Source organism: Corvus brachyrhynchos, unplaced genomic scaffold, assembly GCF_000691975.1.
Source record: "Corvus brachyrhynchos isolate BGI_N302 unplaced genomic scaffold, ASM69197v1 scaffold101, whole genome shotgun sequence".
NCBI classification, from domain to species: domain Eukaryota; kingdom Metazoa; phylum Chordata; class Aves; order Passeriformes; family Corvidae; genus Corvus; species Corvus brachyrhynchos.
In genome coordinates this window covers 18,239,401-18,266,751 of record NW_008237239.1, presented here as the reverse complement: position 1 = coordinate 18,266,751, position 27,351 = coordinate 18,239,401, and the positions used below count along the sequence as shown (strand labels likewise).

The following is a 27,351-nucleotide window of genomic DNA, read 5'->3' as shown; positions in this document are numbered from 1 at the left end:
ATTGAAGGAAACCTTTTGGTTTCTGTGCTTACCACAGAATGGCTCAACCCTTGGTCAGAGCTAAATGTGCTCTGAGGCCATTGCCAGAGCAGAGGAAAAGTGTTTTTTTCACATTCAGGTGTGAAGTTTTTGTCCTTTTTCTCTGGATTTGTGTACCAGCTACCATTTTTTGAGGATTTTCAGATCTGAGAGAACACTTACTTCACTAATTTTAGTTCATCTCAGGAGTAACTTGACTTTTATCATGTCTTACTTTTAATGAGTTTAGGGTTATTTTTATAGGTCAGTTTTGCTGGTATACTCAATTTTTATTATTATGGAGTACCATAAAATGTGGGTAAGACCTTCAGACTGCACCAAAACCTAACCTAACATCTTTTGAAAGATGTCTAAGGGTGGTGTCTGGTTCCTTGGTTCTCCTAAGCTGCTTCTTAGCTCCCAAGGCAGAAGCCATTTGTGTATCAAAATAACACATTATTTGGAGGAACATCTCAGGCTGTGAGGGATGGAAAAGGAGGTTCTGGGCATGTTTACACAGATTTGGTGGTGGTTAGAGCAGGGGTGGCAGTGCCACTTTTTCTCCCTGATTGACTGCTACCACTTCTGCAAGGATGCAGAAACTGTTGCCTGAATTTATTTATAGTCCTTCATAAAACCAATTACCCAAATGTCACAAAATGTGTTATTATTAGTGCATTTCCTCCTGTATTAGCATGCCCTGAGTTCTTGCCTTGTCAGGGCAGTAGAAAGCTCGTGGCCTTTTACCAGCATTGGCACAAATCTCATTTACTGGGCTGTGCTAGAGCTGAAGTAACATTTCTTCAAACTCTCAGCCCTGCAGGCCTGAACAAAGTGTTTTTGCAGGAGCTGAGAGGCTGCCAAGGAAAGATGAATTACTGATCCTCGAGGGAAACGTGCTCCACACTGATCTGGCTGCTGCATAGTAACTGGGATGGCAGGGTGGTGGATGGATCAGGAGAAAATGGATTGCATGCACAGAGGTGTTCGTGGGCCAGGACAAATCCTGGCTCGCCCCTTTTGTGCTGGGGAAGAATTGTGTCTTCTCCATGTTTCTGAAGTGCCCCAGGCCTTGCAAACGGGAGAGGTGATTGGGCTGGAGCATTCCCCTGTGTGCTGGTAAATATTGTCCCCAAATTTGGAAATACATCCTCTGAGAGAAGGCAGGTTACAACCACCCCTCCCCCACCAGGTTCGGGAAAAAATAAATTTTCCTCAAAGGAAAGTGAAAGAGATAAAAACTATTTATTTAACAAACACACAGGAAAAGGAAAATAATGATAAATAATAAAACCTCTCGATTTGCTGAGAGAAACCTGGGAAAATTTCAGAGTCCTTCCATAGATCTCTCTCTCTCCCCTTCCTTGGAGCTGGGACAGGGTGGTAGGCCCACCTCCAGGGCCAAGGCCTCGGTGGAAAGTCCTCCCAATGTATTCTGATGTTGAAACCGTCCAGCAGAGAAGAAGGGAAAAATTGGAGTCCCAGGAAAACAAAGTTCAGCTCTCCGAAGGAAAAGGAGCTGAAAACTGGCCAAAAGCTGGCTGGAAAGAAAGCAAGCTGGGTGCTTCCTCCCCTCCTCTTGCCACAGCTGAACACAGAGCTGTCTCTATCTCCGTGTCCTTGAAAACATGAAAACAAACTGCAAACTGCTTCGAAGTGTTTGCTCGGTTTCTTCTCTCCCCCCTCTCAGGCTCAGTTTAAAGGCACAGGAAGGCACAAAATTAATTTCTGGGCATAGAACAGCGATATGGGATACACATCATAAAGTGACCCCAAGACACCCTGAGAGGCTCAGCCTGGAGAATGGATGGCACAAGAGGACCTACGAGCAGATTCCCAGTAGTACAAGGAGGTCTGCATCAATCTCTGACTCTTCCAAGGATGTGATAGTGGATGCTGTGGTTCTCCTGTTGCAGGCTTCAGGCTGTTGTGTGACTGCCACTGCTCCCCTGAGTCCCTAGAGGGTGTTCTGCATTTGGGACCTTCAGGATGAAATTCTGGACACCCATGTCCAACTTCTCCACATTCACCCAGAAGGCAAGCACACAGCTCCATGAATCCCCCTGCTGCAGGTGGTCCACTGCTGGCTTTTGGGAGGTCCTTTGCTGGTGCTGAGATTTATACCTTGGCAAGGTTGGCCTGTGGGTGTTCTCAGCTTGGCAGAGAGCCTTGGTGGAGGCAACAGGGAGCCAAACTGCTTCCCAGAGGGGACAGAGTGTCCCAGAAACCAGGACTGGATCCTAACAGACTTATTTTCTGCCTCTGCTACTGGCCTTTTGGGTGATCTTGGGCAAGTTCCTTCATCTTTCTGTACCTCAGTTTCCCTAGCCTGTAAAATGGTGATAGTAATTCAAAGTCAGGCTGGATGGGGCTCTGAGCAACCTGGTCTAGTTGGAAATGTCTCTGCTTATTGCAGGGGGTTGGACTAGATGGCCCTAAACCAACCCAAAACCCCGTTCTATGATTCTGTAATAATGAGGTGCTCCTCCCTTGCCCAAAATAATAATCCCAAACTCATTTGGGACCTGCTGGTAGAAATAAATACTCAATGCTGCAGTTACACAGGAGCTGAGCTCTTATTTGTTGGGGCAATTTTGTCAATATGTAACTTTTAATTTGTTCTGGGGACTGCAGAATAAACTGCCTCATTACAGTAATGCAAACAATTTTCAGGTTTTGCAGAAGAACATTTCCTAACTCTCTCAATCTGACCCTTACGAAACAGGAGTCATTGTACTACTTGGAGAAATTAATTGTGCTATACAGTATCGGTATCTTTCCACCTCCGTACTTCCATGAAACTTTAGGATTGGTTTTGTTAGGTAGTGCTGCTGATGCCTCAGCAATTTCCAATGAATATCTGACTATAAATTGCTGAGATGCTTTCTCAATTCTCAGTGAGTTAAAAAATGATTTAGGATAGGCTTTATTCATTCCCCTTACTGGAAAATAATAATTTCATGCAGGGCAGGACCCTTATTTTCCATAAAGAAATGCAGGAATTTTTTTTTTCTTTTTTTTTTTTTTTTTTGGTGTTGCAGTTTTGTTTTATTTAAAAGTTTTACACTGAACAAATTACCAGCATCTGCTGTGCACATGAGAATGTGCAATTAATTATCTCTTCTGCGCTTTTGAAAACTTGCTCTAAGGAGGTTTGGAGGAAGCAACAAGAGCCAGTGAGGATTCACCTTCCTCCTGATCTGGTTTGGATGCTAGTACCGTTTTCAGGAGGTTCTTCCAGTCAAGAGATGCTGTTGGAGGGGCTGTAAGGACAATAAAGCAACACCCAGATGTGTCTTAGAGGGGCAGACAAATAGAATCACGGAATGGGACAGGTTGAAAGAGATCACAGAGGATCATCTGGTCCAACCTCCCTGCTTGAGCAGGTTCATCCTCTAACACATTGCACAGGATTGCGTCCAGACATTTCTTGAATATTTTTTGAATATTTCAGTGAGGGAGACTCCACGACCTCTCTGGGCAACCTGTTCTTCCTCATGTTCAGGTGGAACTTCCTGCGTTCCAGTCTCTGCCTGTTGCCTCTCATCCTGTTGCTCAGCATCACCAAGTAGAGCCTGGCTCCATCCCCTCGGCACCCACAGAAGATGTATGCAAAATGCATCCATGCAAATGTTCTGGGGCAGAGCCATGCGAGGGGTAACACCAGGCTGGATCTCTCAGGTGGTGCAAGACCTTGGCCAGGGATCCAGATCTGCTTTCTGCTGCATGGCTGAGTGTCAGCCAGGGGCTGGCAGCTGCGGGCTCAGGGCTTGAGGTGGCAGCGCAGTAAAGGGCCTGGCTACACTGGGGCTGAAAGCAGGAGTGAAAATCAGGGCAAGCCATGAGCTGTCATCTCCTGCCACGCCCACTGCTGCTCGAGGGGCTGGCAATCCCCTTCCAGCAGAGCCAGTGTCACTCCATCCCCATTTTTTTTCAGCCCCGTGCAGATAGGCAGAGAGGGCAGGTTGCTGCTGTTTCCTGCCTGCATCCTTCTGGCTTACTCCCTACCTATCATCTTCAGCCTTGCTTTTCAAAGAGTGCATTTTTCATTCCTTTTGTTGGCTACAAATGCTGGTAACTGAGGCTGGTAACCTCCCTGACAGGCTGCAGAAGCTTCAGATATTTAATTGGCTGCTCCACCCCAGGATAAATAAACCCTCAGCATCCCAGCCTGAGGAGTTAAATGTTCAGGGAATTGGATCACTTGATCTTTTTGCTTAGAAGTTTTTCTGCTTCTCCTGGATAAGCCAGACATGCTGACAGTTGGCAGAAATCTTACAGACTTTTCCTCTTACAGAGGAAAGCTGGAGTTGAAATGTTTTTTTCTGATTGATTCTGGAGACTATCAGATGAAGAAGTTGTTGAAAAATGGCAGTGTGGTTCAAGCTCTCTGACATTGGCTTTTCTTTCTGAACACATCCTTCTCAGCACAACTGCGCTTCCAATTTGTGGACAGAAATTACTTTTCAGTCAGGACTGCTGGAAAACACAATCCAACAGGAATTCACAACCTTTCTACCTCTTGCTCTTCCCTCTCTGCTCCTTTTTGGCTCCATGTCACTCCTGAGCAGCTGCAGCAGGAGAGATGGGATCATGAATCACTGCCTTGGGGAAAACGTAGGTGTTCCTCCCATGTTGTTCAGGAAGGAAGTTGAGTAATGCCATATGCAGGTGTTAAGTGCAGATGTGTTTGAAGAGCGAACCCCCAGCCAGCTGTAGGCTGGACCTAGCAGAAATCTTCTTGGAGGCAGAAGTTTGACAGTGCTGTATTGATTTCACATTATTTAATTCTCATCTTAATAAAAAGATTTGGCCTTTGGACAATGGTGTTTTTAATTCTGCTCAAAGCAGAAGGTGTCAGGGTGTCAGCTGAGATGGGTTTGAAAGCATTGCTCCTCTCAGGCCTAGGGGCATTTTTTCCAAGAGCTCCAAGAGGAAGGTGGATGGTTTGCAATTCCTTTTTGTTCTGAAGTGAGACACTGAAGTGAAAAACATCTTCATCGTATTAATTGCAAATAAATGATTAGTAATGATAAAAGTTTCCTGCTTAATTAGATTTCAAAATAAAAAGTGTGTAGGGATGATCACAAGCCTAAGGTGCCACTTCTGTTAAAGCAGGCATCCCATAACTCAGAAACTTTTTCACTTTGTAAAGGGGAGGAAGAGGAAGCTTTTCTGTCCCTCCCACCTCCTTTAATTATTACCTGAACCAGCATTAGCTCATAGAAAATGGACCCATACTGATGAATGGGGAATGAGATTTTGTTCTGCCTCTGGCTGTCATGCAACATTCATCCTTTTGAGGGACTTCTGCAAGCTTCATGCACTAATGCTCACATTTCATCGGCACAAACCTGAACATTTTCTGCAGGACAGAGCCCTTCAGGGCTCTGGCCCATGTTGCTCTGGGGAACCTGGTATGCTGGGGTCGCTGCTGAGGTAAAATAAGTGCTTTATGCTGTTATTCAAGTGCTCATTATACCTTGGACCCCTTGGATTTCTCTTGATAAAATAGTTCATATAACTTTCAGGTTATTTAGCTCTTTTTATTATCGCTTTAAAATATGAAATAAAAGTCTCCTTTCAAAGAGAAGGATGGATGCACTTGCATAAAGAAAAGGTGAAATGAAACATCTGAATCACTCTGAGCTACCCAGTTCTACTGAACAAATTTCCTGCAATTTGTGATTCATGTCAGTACCTTCCATACTGTGTTATTTCCATCAAATTTATGATGTGTCCTTTTTCCTTCCTGCTCCTAATGAATTACATTCTCACTGCAAATTGGATCATCCAGCCTCCCACTGGCAGGTCAGGGATGTTTGTGTGGGTGGGGACCTTCCACAGCTAAAGGAAGGCATGGGTTGTTCTGCTCTTGCAGCTCTCCATGTAGCCCTGAGCTCCTTCTGGCTTTCCTCCCACAGCTGAGTGACTGCTCCACACTCTTGCACCTTCCCTTGCCCCTCTTGCTAATGTCTCATCCCTTGTGGAACCCCCTCCAGCCCTGTGGTTTCTGTCCCTGTGCCATGTTTCCAACTGGGTGCTGCTTCAGCTTTTTGCCCCGCTCACTTTCAGAGCTGCCCCTGTGGTGCATCCTACCTGACAAGCAGAGAACAACGTGACTTCTCTTGAGCTTGCCATAAGGAAGAGTCCAAAACCCAAGCCATAAATGGGAATTTTGATCTCCTTCCACTGGGGAAAATAGGGCAGTAACAATAACGCTCAGAAGTGAGCTTTTCCTCCTGCAGAGCTAATCAGGAAAGGCCCAAGGCTGGAGAAGAAAGGGAAAGATGGGGGCAGACAAAAAAGCTGCTCATCTCTGTTTTTCAGCACCAAACTCATTTTTGCAGGAGCCCCTTTGCTGTGCAGTCATGTTCTGCAAAGGTAAAAGAGGCCTTTTTCCATTTTATATTAGATATGGACTGTTGCGGTGGTTCAGCTTCCTGCGCTGGTTTAGGAAGCCAGAGCCTTCCCGGAGAGCGCTGCGGGGCCGCTCCCGGGACAGCGGCTGCTCCGCTCTCCCGCAGCCCTTTCGGGCTGCCCCGCGCTCCGGCCCCGGCTCGCTGGGCTCCGCAACACGGTGACAACAAAGGAGGCACAAGGGTCCCAGCACAGCGGCCTCAGAGGAAGATTTATTTGCATGATGAAGAGCCTGTTCCCAAAGGCACACAGCCCATACGGTCAGGGAGCCAGGGATTTTGTCAGGGGGCAGGGGCCGTACATGGGCGGAGTTGGGGTACTGGAACCAATAGGGAGAACCCGAGGGTATGGCCAGGATTAGGGGCAGGGAAGGCGGGGCAATGTGGGAATGCGGACAATTTAGTAAGGAAAGCAGTAAGGAAATGCAGCGCTACAATGGACCTTCAGTTAAAAAAAACCCCACCCAAATCCTGGGTGTTTTATAGCCTGAGCTATCCAGGGTTTTGAGTCATAAACTCACCTCCCACAGCTGGCTGTGCACCGTGCTCCTGGCGTGTTCCTGCCTTCGCGCACACGGCATTACCCACCCTCACACTGTCCAGCGTGTGTGTGGCACCGAAACAGCAGCTGTACACAATGTGCTGCTTCTCGTCTCTGGAGGTTGAAATCTTAGCAGCTCCACGTGCCAAGGGTTGGGGTGTGGTTTTGATATTCCCCGTGGATGGGGATCAGCGTCCCCGATCTGTGCCATTATGGTTATTGCCCAAGCTGCAGTTATGCAGATCTACTTTGCCCCATCTCCCTGCCCTCCAGGGAGCTGTGGGTCCCTCCAACCCTGGACTGCAGGGGATGGATTCAAGCGTGCTAGGGTGCTCCTGAGCAGCTCAGCCACCCCTGATTTCTTCCTGCCAATGTTCAAAAGCTGGATTTCATTTCAACATCCCAGGAATTGGTTTCGACTCATTTCCTGCAAAAGCCAGCAGCACGCTGGGCTGAACGCTCAGGGAAGGCCAATTTAAGCACGGCTACTCCACAGAAAGCCAGTTGTGAGCGATCTGTTCAATTTCAGGATTCACAGTGTGTGCTGGCCAGGGAAGTGGCAGGGATCAGGGAGCAGAAGCCAGGCACTGAGCTGCACGTGAGGAGGGTGTTTGCAGCAGACGGTGCTGAAGGAGCTGGCTACAGAAGCATGCATCACTGAAGGTGTTTGAAGATAATTTGGGATGGTGACGCCTTCCCAGTGCTATTTCCCTCTTGCAAGGGATAAATCCTCTTGAGAGAGAGGATTTTTATCAAGGGAAGAGTTTTCAGAAAGTGACTTCATTATAGAGTCATAGAACAGTTTGGATTGGAAGGCACCTTTAAAGACCACCAATCCCAACACCCCTGCAGTGAGCAGGGACATCTTCACTGAGACCAGGTTGCTCAGAGCCCTGTCCAGCTTGAACATGAATGTTTCCAGGGACAGGGCACCTACAACCTCTACCTGTTCCAGTGTTTCACCATTCTCGTCATAAGAAATTCTTTCTAATCTAAGTTGACCCTGCTTCAGTTTAAAGCCATTATGTGCCCTGTGATATTACCAGCCTCAGGTGGCTTGTCCTCTGCCCTCCCTGCCTGTGAGAGCACCAGGAGCATGGCTTTGGGGCTCTGTTTTGCCACTGTGGGTGGTGTCAGCTCTTCTATGCTGTGGTGCAGAGGTGCACAGTGTGGGAAAGTTCTCCAGCTCCTCTTCTCTCTGGTTTTGTTGAGCATTATCTTCCTTCTTTTCTGGTTTCCTGGCTTCATGAAAGTCAAGCCTTTTTTCTGAGCAGTGGTGTACAGCTCACCTTTGCTGCAGGGTGTAACACCCTGGACCGTGCAGAAGATGATTACATGCCTGTGATGTGCTTAGCAGAAGCTGTCTCAATTTTATGAGAAGAGTTTATTCAACTCATCGGTCACAACCATAATTACCAATACTACAAATCCATTTGACAGCAGCTTGTTCACCAGCTCACCAGTTTTGTGTCCCTGGTGCAGCCTCTTTACTTCTTAAATTATCAATGAGAGAGAAACTGTGTTCTGATGTGGTTTCAGCTGCAGTAACAATAAGCAAATATTTCTTCTTCTTCCTCTTTCTGCACAGAGCTGCCAGTCCAGCTCTTGACCTGTATCGATCACCCTCTAGGAACCCAAGCACAGGCAGAGAGAAGAGCACAGACACAAAAAAAATGAGGGAAAAACCAGGAGAGCGGTGAGGTTAACATGCTGCACAAGATCAGAGGATTATTCATACTGGTGGAGACCTCTGGAGGTGTGTACTTCAGAATGGGTCAATTATGAATTCAAACCAGGGTACTGTGCACTTTCTCCTGAGGGGACTTGAAGCTCTCCATGAACAGAAATTTTACCAGCTCTCTGGACAAGCCATTCCAGTGCTTCACTATCCTTATAATAAAATATTTTTCCTTAAATCCAGTTAGCTTCTATAATTTCAGCTCATTTCTGTTGCTTCCATGGACCAGGATGAAGTGGGGCTCTGCCTCCTCAGCAGCCTCCTGGTGGGTACGGCGGATATGGTGTTTGTCTCTGGGCCAGGGTCACTATTTTGCCACTGAATTTTGGTGTACTCCTGGTCACATCACCTCCCTGTGTTGACATTTCTCATCTCTAATGATGTCACGATGATGACACTTCATACAATATTCAGAGTTCCATGCACAGTTTGCCTGAAAGGTTTTCAGAGCAGGAAATGTCTCTTGTAGCTTCACAACAACCTCCAGCCACTCCAGACCCTGGAGTAACATCCACAGTAGCTAATTGTGTCTAGAAATGTTTAGCTTTCCTTCATTCAAAGTAAATCCCCAGCAAAAGAGATAATTTCAAGATTGTTACATGTATTTCCACATGTTGTTCTTTTTACAACACACATATTACCCTACTCAATAGATCATTGTAAGTTGAACAATTTATGTGGCCACAGGGGCCCACTTTCTCCCAGAGGTATAATATCTCCTTTTGACTTAAACAGCAGGAAGGTGGTGACCACCTAACTGGAGGTCCAGGGAGCTGACAATATTTCCTGCCTGTCTGAAGAAGGTTTCACATGACTTTCTTGCATGCCAGCTATGCTGCCCCAAAGCTGGTCAAAAATTTCCTGCTTGCCTTGCCCACAGAAAGTGTTGTTTGGGTTTTCTTTTCCTATTGGAAACTGTCATAATGAAAATTGCCCAAAAATGGAGAATGTTGGTGAAATTAGAATCTTGATTTGATTTTTGTAGGATATATGGAAATACAATTATTTGGGGAAACTGCCAGACAGTGACATGGGAGCTGTCCTTTGGAGAATACATCTAATTTCCCTCATGAGTCAGACTCTCTTGTTGTATCATTTCTAATGGGAAACCACTGGCAAAAAAATATGTATTTTGAAGTCCTAATTAGTGCAATTCTCTCCTCACTAACTAACAACAAACCCCTTCAACAGAACAGAGTAAACAAATAACATTTCTTCAGAAAAGTGGATCTTGACAAAAGTCCTAAACCATTTAATGAGAAATTCAAGTCTTGACAGTCTAGATGAAAAAATAGATGAAAAAACCCACTCTGCTCAATTATATTCTGAAAGTTTTGTGTCAATTTGCTGAAACCTTAGGAATAAAGACTCTCAAGAGGGGCAGTTCTGAAGGAAAAAAAAATCAGTTTCTTTGTGAGTATTGAGAAATACTCTGCAATCTGCTCAAATGATCAAATATTTGTATCAAATCAATTATGAACGATGTAGAGATCCCAGCTTATTTCCCATGTCATTTCACTTCATTTGAACCAAGAAATAAGTTTATGAAAAGGATGATCAGCACACCACTGGGGAAGAGGACAAGAAACGAAACCTCATTCACTGCATTAAGCCTTTGGAACAAATTACTCAAACAATCTAGAAGTTTTTATAAAGAGAGGAGCATATTTCACTCTGGAGGTAACTGAAACACCTAATACAGCTGTATGAGGAAGAAGTGCACTGAAACTTGGAAATGCTAAAGACAAGAAAAGGTTGGAGGGAGAGGATGATTTGCTTCTCTGTTGTATTCCATTGAAATCTTTCAGATAAGTTAAAAAAACTTTCCTAGGCAGCAACTTAACATTCACTGGAGAACCAGTAGGTCCAGGTGCTGAAAGGAAAATTATCCCTTCCAGTGTTCATACTCCCACCTGTCAAGAACATACCTGACAGGACTCCTCCTGGCAAACTCTTCAGTGCCCACAATTACAGAGGAGGACAAAGAAAGACCCTCTGGAAATTTAAGCACAGCTTTTCATTCCTCTCCTTTTCCACCTTCCTGTGCCTTTCATGACCAGGTAGATCAGTGCTGCGCAGGTGGCCATTAATATTGGCCCTGGGTACCAGCAGCAGGTAAATCACAAAGGGCAGGGCTGGCAGGAATTCACAAGATCACGTCTTGCTACCTTTCCTCTGGGCAGCATCAGCAAAATTTGCACAGGTAAATTTGAAAAATCATCCCAACAGATTTCTTCCCTAGCAGTATTCCAGCATGGGAATTTTTTTGTCTCTTTTGGTTGGGCTGGACTGAACCAAATCTCCAGAGAATGAATCACCCCCCAGACCCATGGCTATAGGGAGGGAGAGATTACCCCTGACAATGAAAAGGCCGTAAGCCAAGGGATCTCTCCAGGCTCTTGAGGACAGGCTGAGGAGAGAAACTGTTGCTGCCAGAGACACCATCTTCCCTTGGGGGAATGATTTACCATTGGAGATACTATGCAGGGTTTCTTGAGGAAGGTGGAAGTGCTGGAGAACAGGACAGAGAGAAGGGGAGAAAGGTGAGGGATGGGGAGGGTGTGATTACAGTTTTCCCTCTTCTCGCAGTGCTTTGTGGAGATACCAGACTGGTTTCCACTTGGTGCTGTGCCCTGATGGATAAGGAGCCCTTCAGCTTAATCCAGGAAGGTGGTACAGGAGAATAAAAATCATCTCCTTTAGCAGCCCAGATCTCTGGAGGTGGGAACTGCCAATAGAGACAGCTCACCCTGACCTGGGGCTGCCACTGCAGCTCCTGGCTGTTCTGCTTCCTGTGCACTGGGCACATGGAAATGGAGAGTAAATGAGTGTTGCTGCTGAATTGAAGGGCTCCCTGATTCAATGAGGAGACGTAGCCCAGGTAATAGAGAAGAGATTTATGCCTTGCCAAAGCAGGCAGGAAGGAAATAATTCTGCTAGGCACAGATCGCTCCTTCCATCTACTACTACTGCTGCAAGGCACCCTGGAAGAGATTCAGGTGCTTCAGAATGAAGCAAAGCTTCTCTCTACTGCCAGGGTTACTTTAGCAGCAGGTAGAAATGCTTCCTTTGCAACATTTATTTTCTCAGGTAATTTTCCTACAAATCCCTGAGGCCGCACTAATGTTCCCTTTTATGCTCAGCTAAGCAGCTGATTGATCCTTGCTGGAGCTCTCCCTATATGGACAGCCACAGGGGTCAGAGCAGCACCCAATAACACAGAAAAATCAGCTCTGTGAGACACTCAGCTCCCTACAGCCAGGAAATTTCTTTTCCCAGCTACTCTGCCTGAAACCCCATCACTCTGACAGCAAAAAGATGGTGCCTTGTTCCCTCTAAATTAGGAGCCCTGAAAGAGGAGAAGATTCGGAATCTCTCCTTAAGCACCCTTCTTCTTCCCTCTGTGCTCTGGACAGTCACAGAAAAGTGTGTTCATCATCCCCTGGTTCCCAGTGGTTGATGATGGGATGGCACTCATTTCAACACTGCTGTATGTTCGTAAGTCAGAAAACGTCTCCTGGCCAATGGCAGCATTTGTGGCCATTCCTAGCATTTATGTGTGCATCACTGTGTTAATGGAGCAGTGCACAGTTGTGAAAGCAGACGGCCTGTTAAAAAGAATGGGAATACTTCATTCAGGCAGTCAGGGAGAAGTGACTCAACAGCACGACTGAACAGCCTTTGGGAATGCACAGTTTTAAAAGAGATTTTCTTCATGGGACACAGCAGAACTGCCCTGGACAGTGCGCAATCTCGCAATCTTCAGTGGGATTTTTCAGCAGTGCCTCGGGTTTGCCAGAAGGACATTTCTTATCCTTAATGACCTGTACTGCTAAATTATTTAGGTGTCTTTGACAGTCTCCCCACTAATCCTAATGAAGGCCAAATCAGGGTCTTTAATAAGCACAATGCTGCAGTCGGCACCATTTGGGTCCTTGGTAGAAGCTGTGCTGCTTGGATGATGGGAGCTGATTAAATCTGTATAGCTCAACTATGCAGAGATAACTGTCCTGAATGTTCCCATTTTTCCTTCTGTCAAAAAAGAAAAAGACCTATTTGGGGAATATCCATCAAGGAAGGACAAAAATTGGATGCCTGACTGCAAGAAGGCAATTTTTACAGCAAATCCCACTGGTTTAGTAGTATTTTGTACCAACATGAGTTAGGGGCAATGTTTATCAGCAGGGGCTGCAGGTTTAGCATTTCAGATTGCATCCTTTAATTCCCCTTAATTATTGTCCCTTAAGGTCCAGCACACACTTGTATTATTCACCCGCAGTGTTTGCACCTGGAGGAAGATTAGACTGGGAGGTAGGGAATAAAATTTTGGGTTCAAGCACAAGGGGAAATTACATGTGCTCTGAAGAGTGGAGCACTTCTGCCCCTCAGTTCTCAGCAGAGAACATTCTAGGAAAAAAAAAGCAGGACGTACTCCATCAAGCTCTCCTGCAAAATACTGACTCTGCAACCTAGATGTTGTTGTGCCTGCTAAAACTGCTCACTGGTGTTGACTGTGTTATCACCTACCTCTTCTGCTGCTCCTGGAGGAATAGCTGAGTTCCTTAGTTGGCAAAATCAATAAAAAGAATCATCATGGGAATCTGTGCAATTCTCTCCTAAACGATCCCACAGTTCCTGAAGGAGGTCAAGCACAGATCAGCAGGCTGTATGTACAGGAGGAAGGGAGCAGAAACCAGGTTATTTTCTGTCAGCCCTTCCAGAATGCAGCATCTCACAGTGCATTCCATCTGTGGCTAAATAGGAAACCTTCCAGACAGCAGATTTTGCCATCAGAAATTGCCATGTTTCTTGACAGCAAATTCTTTTATGAGAATATGATGGGTTTGATTATACTTTTAATGGGGAAAAAAATTGCTGTGAATCATTTTGGATCTGCCTTTTTTTTTAAAAACAATGCAGTGTATGCATGCTGCACTTTCTGGCCTTAAATGTCCTTTGTTTTGGCCTGAGAAGGAAAAACTTCATTTTCATGGTGGTGTATTTTAATCCTGCTCAATCTGCCACACGTTACGGAGCAGTTTCATTTTAACATCTGTGGAGAAGTCAACAATTAGCTTAAACGAGAAATTAATTCAGAACTTTCTGAGTCATGAAAGTTAAATTCAGACTTTCACTCCAAAAAATGGAATGAAAAAAAGGATTTCTACAGATTTGGGCTTTCTTCCCAGCAGGGTGCTCCCAGCTTCCAATTGGCAGCTTTCTTTGGGGTGGGTTGAGGATGGTTGTGCTCTGCAAGCATCGTGGCCTACTCATTCTTGTATCTGTTGGGGGCTGGAAGTGCTGATGGTGTTCTTGAGAGTCACTCTCAGGCACCACACGGTGGTCACAATTTTCTCAAAAATCACCTTTTTTTTTCCTCTCGCTGCTTGGTGTGACAGCCAACATGTGCATGTTTGGGTTCAAAAAGTGCTCAGGCAATTTGGAAGAAGAAAAGTTAATTGTGGGCTATGAAACATAGAGGTGCTCTTCTCCAAGAGCCAAACTCTCTGGAGCTGTCAGGGGGTGGCTTGGGAACAGGGAGTCTGGTTTGCAAGGGGGTTACTGTCCCGGGGGGTTGACTAAGGGACCTTCCACGGTCTCTCAAGCCCCTGGGAAGTACCCTCTTAGGAAGGAAACTTCTAAAACTGGGGTAGGAGGAGACAAAATGGTGGGAGAAAAGTGGGATCTGAAGAGGAGACAGCTGGCTAAATTTTCATGTTGCCACTTGAAATTCCAGTCACTTTGCTGCTGATTCTTCCGTCCATCATCAAAGCAGAATGAGAGCAGAGAACCATGAAGAGTAAATTTATTTTATTGATCTTTCTCTTTTTTTCTTTTTTCATTTTTTTTTAATCCCATATATAGGCGTGACCTGTAATAAGAAGCTGTCAGGCACCTGCTTTGACTCCCAGTGGTAGATGAGAGCAGCTTTCTTCCGATTATATGGATGCTGTTTGGATTGCTCCGTGCTAAGACATCCCAGGAGGAGAAGACCTGTTCCTTTCCTAAGGTATCCATTTGGAGACCTGAACCTCAGCCAGATGTGTGTCATCTTAATAAAACTCTCACCAGGCTTGCGTTGCTCTGTCTTCCAAGCCCAGAACTCAGCTCTAGTGTTTTAGTGAGTAGATTTTTAGGTTGGTTTCCTATGGAATAAGAATTAGCTCATGATGGTGTTTTTGTGGACTGGCACAAGCAGAGCTTCATGTCTCAGACCTGTAACTCTGAGCCTCACTTCAGCAGAATTTGACAGAACAATAGGGAGCTCCAAGGTGTCAGGATAAAGGAGAGCAAAGAAAATTCTTTACTGTGAGAGTGGTGAGCCACTGGAACAGATTGCCCAGATAACTTACAGATGCTTCATCCCTGGAAGTGGTTAAGACCAGGGTGGATGGAGCTGTGAGCAACCTGATCTAGTGCAAGGTGTCCCTGTCCATGGTGATGATCTTTGAGGTCCCTTCCAGTCCAGGCCATTCTGTGATTCTATGATCAACCAGTGATAAAAAATTACTCATCTCTCAGGTGCAGAAAGAGATTCTCTAGGTGTTCACAATCTGGGGAGATTTTGAGACAGAGATGGATTGCCTTTCTGGTCCTTTGTGCTTAGCTGTAGCTTGCTCCAGGTATGGTGTCCTGCCCTCCCTTGGAGAAGAGTGTTGGAGAGCATGAGCAGGGAAGAGCCAAGCAATAGCATTACTGAGTGGTAACACATAAATGCTGCACAAGGAGGTCATTTGGTGCCTTGATTACATTTTGTAATTACCTCCAGGAGGGACCATGTCATTTGCTAAGAGGCTATTAAATTCAACTAGAAAGACATGCTAGTGGATTTTTTTTTTTTTTTGGTCTTTTCCCATCTGTTAAAGTTTATTTCATACCTTCACTGGTTTTAAAACATCTATCAGTAGTCTGTTCAAATACTGGACTTGGCCCTGCAGCGCAGGACTCAGCAGGTACCAGCTGGAAAGTAAAATATTATTGATGGACAGGGAAGGGAATTGCAGCATGAAGTCTGTTTCCATTGCCCCGTAGGTACAGGAGCACCTCTCTGCGCAGGGAGGAATCAGTCCTGGGATGAACCTTGTGGATGTGTTCATGAGCTGATGTCTGCTCTACTCCCAACAGTCTAAGGTGGACTCAGGACTCAGAAACAACAGAAGTGAACTAGAAGACTAAACATACCTAAAAGTCTGGCCAAAAAGGTATCAAATTATGTGTTATGTGTTCTCTGGGTGATTATTTTCATTAGGTGATTATTACTCAAACTGCTAGTAAAGCAGTGTTTGGAATACAAATCTATTGGTCTATTGATGCCACGACACTCCTGATCAAATTAAAACTCAGTGACAAGTCCTGAATTATTTTCCCCCAAAAAGGTTCCATCATGTCCCTATTCCTCCCAGTGTCTGTTTTCCAAATTTAGCAACATCACTTGAATTATTGAAAACCGAATTATTTCATGTCTCTCACTTCTCTTACAGGAGCATGATGGCTATTGACAATGGGCCATCAATCTTGTTCTAAAAAGAGCTGTCAGTATCACCCAGGAGAAAGAATGATTCAAGGACTTCCAGCAAAAGATGAAAAAAAACACTAAAGAAAGACTAAGTGAAACCTTTCCTTAATGAAAGCCTCAAGTTGTAACCAGAAGCTGTGTGCTTTCAGAATTCCTCACCCAGGCATTGTTCTGGTTGTCTCCAGATAAAAGAAGTTGCTACATCTTGGATTCATGATGTAATTTAATTGGTGTCCAGATGGATTTGTGAACAGTGTTTTAGAGCCTGCATTTGAATAAGCATTTTCATCTCACCTGCAAGTGCTTCAGACAAAGTGCAAATGCAATGAATAATAATGTCATTGGCTTTTGATCACCCCGTGCCATAGAAACTCATGAATTAAGTGTTCAGTGGACGTCAGAACAGATGAAGGGAGCTAAACTCTGCCAGGGGTTCCTCTGGGGTGTAGTGATTTTTAGGTGTTTAAAAGCTATTAAAATAATTTCCCCATTTTACTTTTAGCACTGATTTTTATGGAGAAAAGTAGCCAGCATGGGGAGAAGAGACAGGATATGGCTGCCAGAAAAACAGAAAAAAAAAATGCTTGGGAGACCTAGGACTGCAAATTGGTTTTCTGGGGGAAGAAGTGCTGCCCACCAGAGCTCCTGCCAGGGCTTCAGCGGGCCCTCAGGGGTTTCGCTGCACCCTTTGGCCCACAGGGTGTACCAGGCTCATTTTTTCCCTTCCCAAATCTGGCTGGATATATCCTGGTACCTGCTGTGCAGAGGCAAACACCTGCCTTTGCTTGCAAGTGAGACATCCGTGAAGAAAAAGGAAAAACTAAGTATGGGAAGCTCTGGTGTCAGAGGCAGACCAGATTTGAGGTTTGAAAGTTTCGAGCAGGGTGGAGGTGGGGGAGCAGCTCTGGTTCCTAACCTGTCCCACAGAGCATGGGAACCATGGTCAGAGAGCAAAAACAGGAGACGCCAGATAACAAATTAAGGAATCCTGGTTTGGATTTTTTCTCCTTAAAAATCACAGCCAATTCTGTGCTATAGGATCTGAATGAAACCACGTATTTTTCTAGCTCCTACTGTGCTTCTGACATATTTAAGAGTCAAAGCTAGACAGATGAGGAGCCTGGGTATTGGGAAGCCCAGGGCTGGACTCAGGTCTGGAAGAAACTTTATCTGAAGACAGATTGTCAAACAGCTGCTTCCTAGATTTACTGCTGTTGGCTTTCTTCTCCTGCAAAGCCCTGATGGCAGCCACTGTTTGAAGTTTGCTTGCTAAAACACACACACACACAAATATGCATATATGAAGGCACCACATCTCCTTGCCCTTGGCTTATTTTTTGTACTTTCATTGCAGGAATGTTCTCAAAAGCATCAGTTAATTACCCTTCCTCCTTCCCAGGTGGCTGCTTTTGGACAAGGCTCATTGAAACAGAGCCAGGGTGAATTGAAGTCAATCTGCACACAGGGGAAAAGTCCCACTTCACTAATCCATGTGGCACAACTCCAGCAGAGACATTCATCTCAGTTTCTTGTCTCTCTGGGGAAAGAATGAGTTACAGATTCTGGAAAGAGCCTGGACCACTGAATTTTTAAAATCCACTTGCTTTTACTGTAGCACTGTCAAGCTTGTGAGTTCAAGAGCAGCAGACAATTCCCCAAACTTGTAAGATGGGCACAAAGCTCGTTGTCTTGTAGAAGGTGATAAATGGGCGTTCCTCTTATTTTTTGCCCTCTGGGTTCTGAGGCTGAAAATGCAGCTCTGCCCTCAGCACAGATCAGCTGGCATGAACAGAAAAGGGATCATTGCTGCAGAATGAATTGATGATTAGGAAGGATTTTGGGCATATGCAGATGTGATTTATGCTTATTGTGGTCTCTGAGTACTATGAGTTAAAGAGCAAATGCTCTCTAACGTTGAAATCCTTCCACAAGAACCCTGGTACAACTCTCAGCACGGTCCGTTACAATGTCCAGTCCAGGGATGAGGGAAGGAAGGCTTTTCCAAAGGCTATTTCCAAAGGTAACAAGTTCCTTCTCTCACCTGTCTGTGGCTGAAGATGTGTCATGAAAGGACAGAACTGGACAAAGGTCTGAGCCACTGAATTAAAGAGGGACAGCAGAGATTCAAACAGACAATAGAGAAATGGGGCTTGGAATAATCTTGCTCTGACTCAGAAAGCTCTGGCTGTGACTGGGTTTGGACACCAGGTGCACTGGGTTGATATTGTTGTAGGTGTAACCAGGATGTGTTTGTGCATTGTAAAAATCTCGTAAGAACATCCAAGGAAGGTGTATGTATAGGTGTGACCTTTAACATTTTTTAACAGTAATCCTAAACCCCTGGTGATTCTAAGTGAGTTGAAGCATGTTGAGAACTTGTATTGTGCACACAAGGTAGTGATGGTCAGTGGTCAGTCTTGCTCTGACCAGTCAGATCATTAGAGATCCAAAGCACCACAGTAGCTTCTGTATTACCTGGCAGTGTCTCAGTCCTGCCTACAGCATGTTCATTTACCACCTGCTAGCCATCAGTGGGACTTGTGCTAGCCACACTCTGGCCAATGAGTGGCAGGTCATCCTGCACAAAATATTGCTGCATTTAGCAAGTGCCAGGTGTGGGGCCTCTCAGGAGATAAATTTTCCAGGCTGCAGCTCATGTTTGTTAATCAAACACTATTTTCTGAGAGATAGCCCATATTTTGAGTACAGAGAGCAGGGCTGAAATTAAATACTGCTCATTTGTTTTTCTGTGCTGAGACCTTCCTCTTTCCTCCCTGCCTTTTCTTGCCCATTTACCTCTGATTTTACACCTTATTTTCCCATCTGTCACCCTGTTTGCCCCTGGCAGGATTGATCCAGACTGCAGTAAGGTTTCCCTTCTCCACTGAACTGACCTGAGTCCAACCTCTCTGTTTTCATTCGGGTGTTGGATGCTGAGGGTCAGGGCCCCTTTGATCCTAATGATAGAGAGGGACAGGGCTGTAAATCTGTCACTGCCTGGAGGTGTGTACACTGTGCTGGCATGAGCCTTGATCTGACACACCAGGAGCAGGGAAAATGAGTGATGCCCAACTTGACCTCTCATCCTTTGTGTCCCAAGGCCTTGAGCTGATGGGTTCAAAAGCTGGAGGGAGATGGTGGAGCTGTAGACAGCCACACTAACAGGCACACATGAGTGACCACATAAAGGCAGACTTCTCCAACCCTCCCTTCATTTTATGAAACCACCAGAGCATGCAGCTGTTGAGCAGAAGAATTTCGATTTTTACTTTATTCCTCTGCGGTATTCCAAGCGTGATGACCCATACAGACAGATGGATAGATACGAGGATGGCCCCAGCAATTCTGGCATGCTGACACCTGCCAGATGGAAATGTGGTCCAGCACAACAAAAATCACATCTTTTCACATCCAATCTGAATGCAGCTCTCTCTGTTGCAAAAGCACAGTCTTCATCTGGGACATCTGAGGGTAGTCAGCTGCAGTCAATTTGGCAATGGAAAAGCAGAGTTTCCAGGGACTGTGTGGTGTTTTCCCAACTGTTACTGTTGGATTTTAACTTCAAGGCCATGCCCAGTCCCCTGGCAGTGCCAAGGCAATGCAGACTGGTTCTGCACGGAGGATTGCACGTCTGCTGAAGCCATCAGAGCATGCAGCAAGAGGATGAGGCATGTGTGTGCCACAGGAGGAGACAGAAAGAGACGGTGCAAAGCTTGCCAAAGTCACCCCTCACCAATTTTTGGCAAGACTGGATGAAGCAGGGTGAGTGTGCAGAGTTTGTCCTCTGGCTGGGATGCCATGATGATTTTTTGCCTTTTCTTTTATACCCCTGTTGTACCGTTTTATAGCTTCTGTATTCTTAGTGCTTTTTGCCTACATTCTTGGACTTGTTTGTCAAGCTAAACATTTTAGAAGCTTTGTAGTTAGAGATCAGTGTGTCCAGACACCAAAGTCCTCTCCAGAACACATTTTGTGAACTAAGATAAACCATCCAAGGGAAATTTCCTTGGGGAGGGGGGATCACTCAAGCCTCTCACTGGGGAATCTTTGATAGATATGCTAATTAGTAATGTTATACCTGATTGTGTGTGTGCATTGTGGTGTGCATTGGGGTGCATTCGACCTGAACGTGTGCACCTAAGGATCCTTAAAATAAATACCAAAGTAAAATCCCTTTTTCCCTTCTCACTGTGTTTGACTCTTGATTTTAAGACCAAGAAAAGGCACCAGCTGCAATGGGTTTGAAACGAGGAACTGACTTAATGGTTCCATGCAACATTTTACCTCATGCTTTCTGAAGTCTAATGCCTATTGTGGGTTGTGGCAAGAGCTTGGAGAGTGACAAAGTGCAGACACCTTGTGACAGAACAGTCTGACAGGATTGAATAATCCTTTATATCAGCTAAGATTTCTGAGTTTCAGCAGTTGAATTTCATGGCCCTGTGAGTGTCCCACCATTCTCCCTGACTGCCCCATCCCTGCAGTAAGGTTACCTTCTCTTGGTATCCAAGGAATAGGTGATCTCAGAGAGGTCTCTAGGGATGCAGGAAAAGTGGCACAAGGACCAAGTTATGTCAAGATAGGCACAAGGAACATCTGTGGGAGGTAATCACCTTGCAGGTTTTGTGGGAAGGGAAGGGACTGTCTGCACACACAGGAAAATAAGCAGGTGTCCAGGCTGTTTCTCTGAGTGCAGAAGCTGCCGCTGCTGGTGGACCAACATCAACCCCCTAAGAGCAGGGTGAAAGAGTGAGCAAATGGTTCCTTTGGGGCTGCTCTTGTAGGAAAATGAGCAGGTTAAGACTGCAGCACATTCTACAAAAGCTAAATGCTGCTGTGGCTGTGATTGCCCAGAGTGAAACTATTTCTCTGCCTTGTTTGTTTCACCTGGCAACTGTTAGGCACTTACTGGAAATGAGGAAGAAAACCCTTTTCTCTCTTAAAAACAAATCAAATTGTGTTCTTGCAGATATGAAAGAAAGTAATTTTTCTCAGAAGCTTATCTTGCCCTGAAAGGAAAGTTAAACTCCTGCGCAGCCTGGGAAACATGACGTTCTCCAAGCTCAGGCTCATGTTTTCTCTGCCCCTCCCCAGACTGAAAAAGGTGTTGCTGAAAACTTCCCCTGGTTTTGTAAAATGTACATAACTGAACTCTAGCTTGTGTCAATGGCCAGTTGTTTGCCATCACCATATAGAGATGAAAAAACCTCTTCCAGACCCCTTGTCACCTCCTGGTTATTAGACAGCACAGTAGCTGCTACATCCAGAAGTTTGGCTTTGTGGGGCACGTTGATTAATTGAATTCCATTTAACTCCTCTTTCAGGATTGTCTGCACAGCCACTACAGCTGAGTGGGAAGTGATGTGCACACTCAGCAGAAATGTCTCCCTGATCTCTGAAATCAGTGCTGCAGGGCGAGGGGAGGTCACTGTGCTGGTTGCCATAGTAATGAGCCACCCTGCAAAAAAAACGTGTCTTTCTTCTGCCTTGTGAAACACATTTCGCCCACCAGGAATCACTGAGCGAGGGGGGGATTACACTGAAGCATTTAACATTCCCGTTGCTGAGCCCTCCCTGGGCTCATGGGCTGAAGGGATGGGAACACTCCAGGCTCAGTTCAGGGAAGGGAATGCTTGAACAAGCACAGGTGCCTAAATGCCCTGCAAACTGGGGCCTTTGGAACAGTTACTTCTCGCTTGGGTCCCTACAAGAGCTCAGGAGCAATAAATTCCAGGCTCCTCATCTGTGTTCATACTTCAGATGGGCTTTTTTTTCCCTTGAGAAGCAAAGGGAAGGAAGGAAAACATGGAAATAGAGCAAGGCTGTTTCTCTGCTGGTGTCTCTTTGAGCTGCTCCAGAAGAAACTGTTCTCTGACACCAATTAACTCTAGCAAGGGATCTGCTGATTTTAAGTGGAACATCAAATCTCATTGAGATAGAAATAACTCTTTTATGCCTACCTCCGTTCTCAACACTATCAAATTCTGGGCCTGGACCCCTGCCAGGTCTTTTCAGAAATAATGAAATGATTGTTCTTACCTCCAAGCTAGAAAGACTTTCAACTGAAAAAACCCAGCATAGCCTGCATTTGTTACAATTTTATCCTTCACTTTCATTAACAACTCATTCCTGGTCTAGCCTGGCAAATATGCTTCTGATTGTTCAGTCCACTGAATTCTTTTCATTTAGTGTGGGTTTTTTTTTTTTGTCTCGTCTCCAACAGAACTGAAAATTGAATGATGATGAAGGGAAATTTACTTGAAGGCAAGCCAAGGAGGAGCAGAGAAATATGGCAAGCATGGTGATGGAGAAACTCACTGGAGCAGGGAATGCCAAGGAGAAGGTAAAGAAGCAGCTGATTTATGACCACCTGGTGAGAAGACACATGGAAGATGGTCTGGGAAGCTTTTGGAGGAGTGTCCTGAGGATTATAAATGAAGTAGAGGGATGCAGGGGAACTAGGCACAACGCAAAGGCGACAGAAGCCAATGAGGGCTTTTTGGAGTAAAGCTCTGCCACAGCTTTGCAGCTGGAACTTTTTTCCTCTAGGGTGAAAAGTAAATTCCTCAGTGCTGCCATACTTGAGGAACTCCTTTTGCTTCTGCCAAGTTAATCATATCAGAAGCAAAACAAGCAGCATAAGAAGAGAATTTCCCTCTTGGTATTTGGAAATGAAATATTCATTCCAAATGTCTTCCCTTTTTTATGAAAAATGTGAAAAAATTGATTGTGCAGAGTAAATCATCTGTTCCTGATTTCTTCAGTGTTTCACTGAACTTAGAGACACATTTTGGTATTTGTTGGAAATATTAAGACTATTCTGGATAAGGAGGGGTCTGAATACGCTTCTAAATTTTGAGTTACAGCAATGCAAGAGTAAATATTATGGCATTATTAGTTATTTGTTTCTGCTCTGGAAATCCCTCTCAGAACTGAGACTGGACCTGAAAGCAAAACTTCAGGATTGGCCAATGGAGTGAGTGAGACCGGTGAGAAAACGAGAATGGTTCAATTAGAGTTAATTAAACATTCTGAAGTGATTTTCGACACCCACATAAGCACACCAAGGGTGAAATGAAGAGGAAGAAATCCTGCAGTTTGGCTTGTGTGTGACAGGAAGTTTTGAGAGACCTCATTAAGACGCACTGACTACAGGCCTTTTCAGACAGAATGTATTTAGTATGTGACACAAGCAAGGGAAGCACTGAATAATTCAGACTGGAGAGGACCTCTGGAGGACTCTGGTCTGTTCCCCCTGCTCAAAGCAAGGCCAGGAAGAGCAGGTTGCTCATGGCTGAGTCTGTTCAAGCTTTTAATATTTCCAAGGATGAAATTATCTCATGTCTCTAAACTTCTGTTTTCAAGTTTAACCACTGACTGAATGAAAAAACTCAGCCTAACAGAAGACAAAAATGAGATACAAATGAGATTTTGGTCCTGTGTCTGTGGTGTGGAGTGGCTGGCACTGAGGACTTCAAGTCCGTGACAAAATGATGTCCCCTTGGTCACTGTGAGTTATGTTCCTGGAGCACATCTTCTGTCCAGTTTGATATGAAAAGCATCTCTCTTGCAGGCTCCAAATGGGACCCAAAGCTTGGTGAGAGGGACAGCTGGGGGATTTTATCAGATGTGGAGTCCTGCCTTGGATTATAATCCCTGTGTGCATATTCAGAATCAGCTGTACCCTCTCCCCTCAGGAAGTGTTCAAGGGCAGGATGCATGGGGCCCTCAGCAACCTGACCGAGTGAGTGCCATCCCTGCCCATGGATCTTTAAAGTCCTTCCCAACCCAAACAGTTCCAGGATTCTGATTCTTTGATCACGTGCTTTATCATTGAGCAAATTCCTGGGTCCTTTTTTAGGAGTGGGCTCATAAGATCTGATCCCAAGCCCCTTCTCCCAAGCTCCCTCCTCTCTGTACTTGCTTTTCTCCCACAGGGGCTGTGACAAGAAGGCAAGGACATTTCACTAATGCTTCGAAATAAACACAGAAAGGACTGAGAGGAAAGAAGTGTGACTCCCAAGACAGCCACCTGTTTTGTCCTTTTGAGTCTAATTAGGCTGAATTTTTACCATCCTCAGGCACTGAGTTTTCAGAGGAAAAAAGCTCTGTTGCAGCAGAGACTGGAGGGGGTCTGGCTTAATCCCATCCTCAGCAGCACAGAGATGCTTTGGCATCTTAGTAGATGAAAGGCATGAAACCTATTTATTCACATGGTTTCCTAAAGAAACAAGGGTACTGTGATTTTTTTTTTAATCGGTATCTGTCTCCCTTACTCTTCTCTCCATCCCTTTTTGCTGTTTTTGGTAGTTTCCACCAGATTTACCAGTAGCTGAGAGATTAAAAAGGTTATATGTTCATACAGGGTTTCCCCCCTCCTCAAAGAGATGGCGTTATAGGGGAGGCATTGCCAGAATTTTCATGTTTCACATGAATGAAACAACCAAAATGTGAAGTTAAGACGTATTAGACAACAGAAAGTCCTCAGATGAGAGATTAAACCTGTTAGCAAGGTGCTCAGACTCCCACATTAGTGCCATTAGGGATTTTTACCTCTCTTTACCCTGCCTCGTTTAGCTGAGAAGAGGAACACCAGGGATCTCAGTGCTTTGGGATTGACCTCAATAATTGGATTTTCCTGTGCATTGCTCACTAGGTGGAATGGCAGTGGCAAAGCACCAAAAACCAGCACACATAAATAACATTTGGAAATTAATAATTCCATTTCCTGCAAGTGATAAGAAAATTTGCCCTGTGTGCAAGTAATTTGCAGTCATTAATGGCAATTTCCAGGAAATTATGGCAGAGCAATAAAATCCACATGGGATGAAGTCTTGCGCCAAGGAAGATGTGTGTTGGGAGCAATGTTAAGGCCAGTGCTACCCTGGCCTTGGCCTGCCATTTTCATCTGCAGTGATCCTGGAGCTCTAAGCTTTGTGGTTTTCTTAACCCTAACCCTAACCCTAGTCCTAACCCTAGGCGGAGAAATGAAGGCCACATGGCATTAAGGCAGGCACCGAGGAAAAAGTGTGTTGGGAAAAACATTATGCCAGTGCCGCCCAGGACTTGCCTCGCCATTTGCATCTGGAGCTCTGGGCTTTGTGGTTTTCTAAACCCTAACCCTAAGCCTAACCCTAAGCCTAACCCTAGGCTGAGCAATAAAAGTCACATGGCATTAAGGCAGGCGCCAAGGAAAAAAGGTGAAGGGAGCAATGTTTTGGCCAGTGCCGCCCTGGACTTGGCTTGCCACTTACAGCTGTATTGTCCTTGGACTTGTCTGGGCTCTGTGGTTTTGTCAACCCTAACCCTAACCATAACCCTAACCTGAACCCTTAATCCTAGCCCTAACCCTAACCCTAGGTGGAGCAATAAAAGCCACATGGGAGTAAGGCAGGCGCCAAGAAAAAAGTGTGTAGGGAGAAATGTTATGGCAGTGCCGCCCTGGCCTTGGCCTGCCATTTGCAGCTGCAGTGTCCGTGGAGCTCTGTGCTTTATATTTTTCTCAAACCTAACCCTAACCCTAAGCCTAACCCTAACCCTAGGTGGAGCATGAAAAGTCACATGGGGGTATGATAGGTGCCAAAAATAAGTGTGTTGGGAGCAATGTTTAGGCCAGTGCCGCCCTGGACTTGGCTTGCCATTTGCAGCTGCAGTGTCTCTGGAGCTCTAGGCTTTATGGTTTTCTCAGCCCTAACCCTAATCCTAACCCTAACCCTAACCCTAAGTGTAGCAATAAAACCACATGGGATTAAGGCATGCGCCAAGGAAAAAGTGTGTTGGGACCAATGTTTAGGACTGTAATTGCAATGACTAAATAAATCAATTACTTAAAAAAAAAAAAGAAAGCCCCCAGACATATACTGCAAATCAATTACTTAATATTTCATGGGAATTACTCGCTGTTACAGAAAACAACAGAGGAACGAATCCTTTAATGACATAAGCAAAATCCAATCACTGTCTGGGGAAAGCAGTTTCTGTACACCATTACCTTTATATAACTCACAAGATAATGCAATGAAATAGTGGGAATGCCTGGGAATAGTGAGCCCAGATGAACTACCAGGCAGCAGGAAGAAAACAGCTGGGACCTGGTTTTCTGCCCCATTCCAGAAGGAGGAAACACCGTACCCAGTGAACAGCACCTGTGCCAGAAAAGTTGTGAAAACAGATGATGGGTGCCTGGATAAACAACACCAATGCTGCAAAAACAAATCTGTTGTTTGGAGTCATTAGAGAAGGTATTGGAGAATATCATTGTCGTGGCTGTGGGAGGAGGTTACTGTCAGCCCACACCTTGGACAGTGGGGAACAAACCTGTCTGCTCACCTCAGCAGGGTCTTTAGGAGATGCTTCAGCAAATTCCAATGGGGACAGTGGGAGCCTGTCAGATTTTGGGCAAGGAAACCATGGAAGAGCAAACTAGGGCTGATCAGCCTGGAAATACAGCGATGGAGAAAATTTAGGGGTAAGGGAGGGCTGGAGAATAGAGGCTCCCATGAATACATGAGGTAAACTATGCCCAGGATAGCCCAGGAGAAAACAGCTGGAGAAGGGCAGTACCCAGGGAATTTAATTATCTTCCAGAGCTCAGGTTATGTCTGATGAGCTTTAAATTGGGCAGCAGCTTCAGTGTTAGTCATCAAAATGTAGAGAGGAAGATGAATGGTGCTGTGCAGTTTGAAAACCCGGCCTCATTAGGAAACTGGGGTTAGAGGCCACCAGAGCTTGGTTAAATTATTATTCCCCATCTCCTATCCACTCTTCTAATGCAATATTATGGTACTGATGCCTTTTCCTGGTCTTAAAATCAGGAGTCAAACACGGTTAGGAGGGGAAAAGGGATTTTACTTTGGTATTTATTTTAAGGATCCTTAGGTGTACCATGCCCAGGTGGAATGCACCGAAGTGTACACCACAATGCACACACACAATTAATCAGGTATAACATTATAGGTGTTACTAATTATCATATCTATCAAAGATTCCCCAATGAGAGGCTCGAGTGAGCCCCCCTCCCCAAGGAACCTTCCCCTGGGTGGTTCTATCTTGGTTTACAGAATGTGTTCTGGAGAGGACCTTGGGGTCGGGGGCACACTGATCCCCCAGCTACGAAGCT

At 45.2% G+C, this 27,351-nt stretch overlaps 1 long non-coding RNA gene across 1 annotated transcript; it reads left to right on the top strand.

Annotated features, from left to right (window-relative positions):
* Positions 1-1,603: 1,603 nt before the first annotated feature.
* LOC108445621 lies at positions 1,604-15,913 on the top strand. Its single transcript, XR_001860558.1, has 3 exons — positions 1,604-1,870; positions 14,582-14,726; positions 15,749-15,913. It is a non-coding gene; the product is annotated as an uncharacterized LOC108445621 (long non-coding RNA).
* Positions 15,914-27,351: the final 11,438 nt, after the last annotated feature.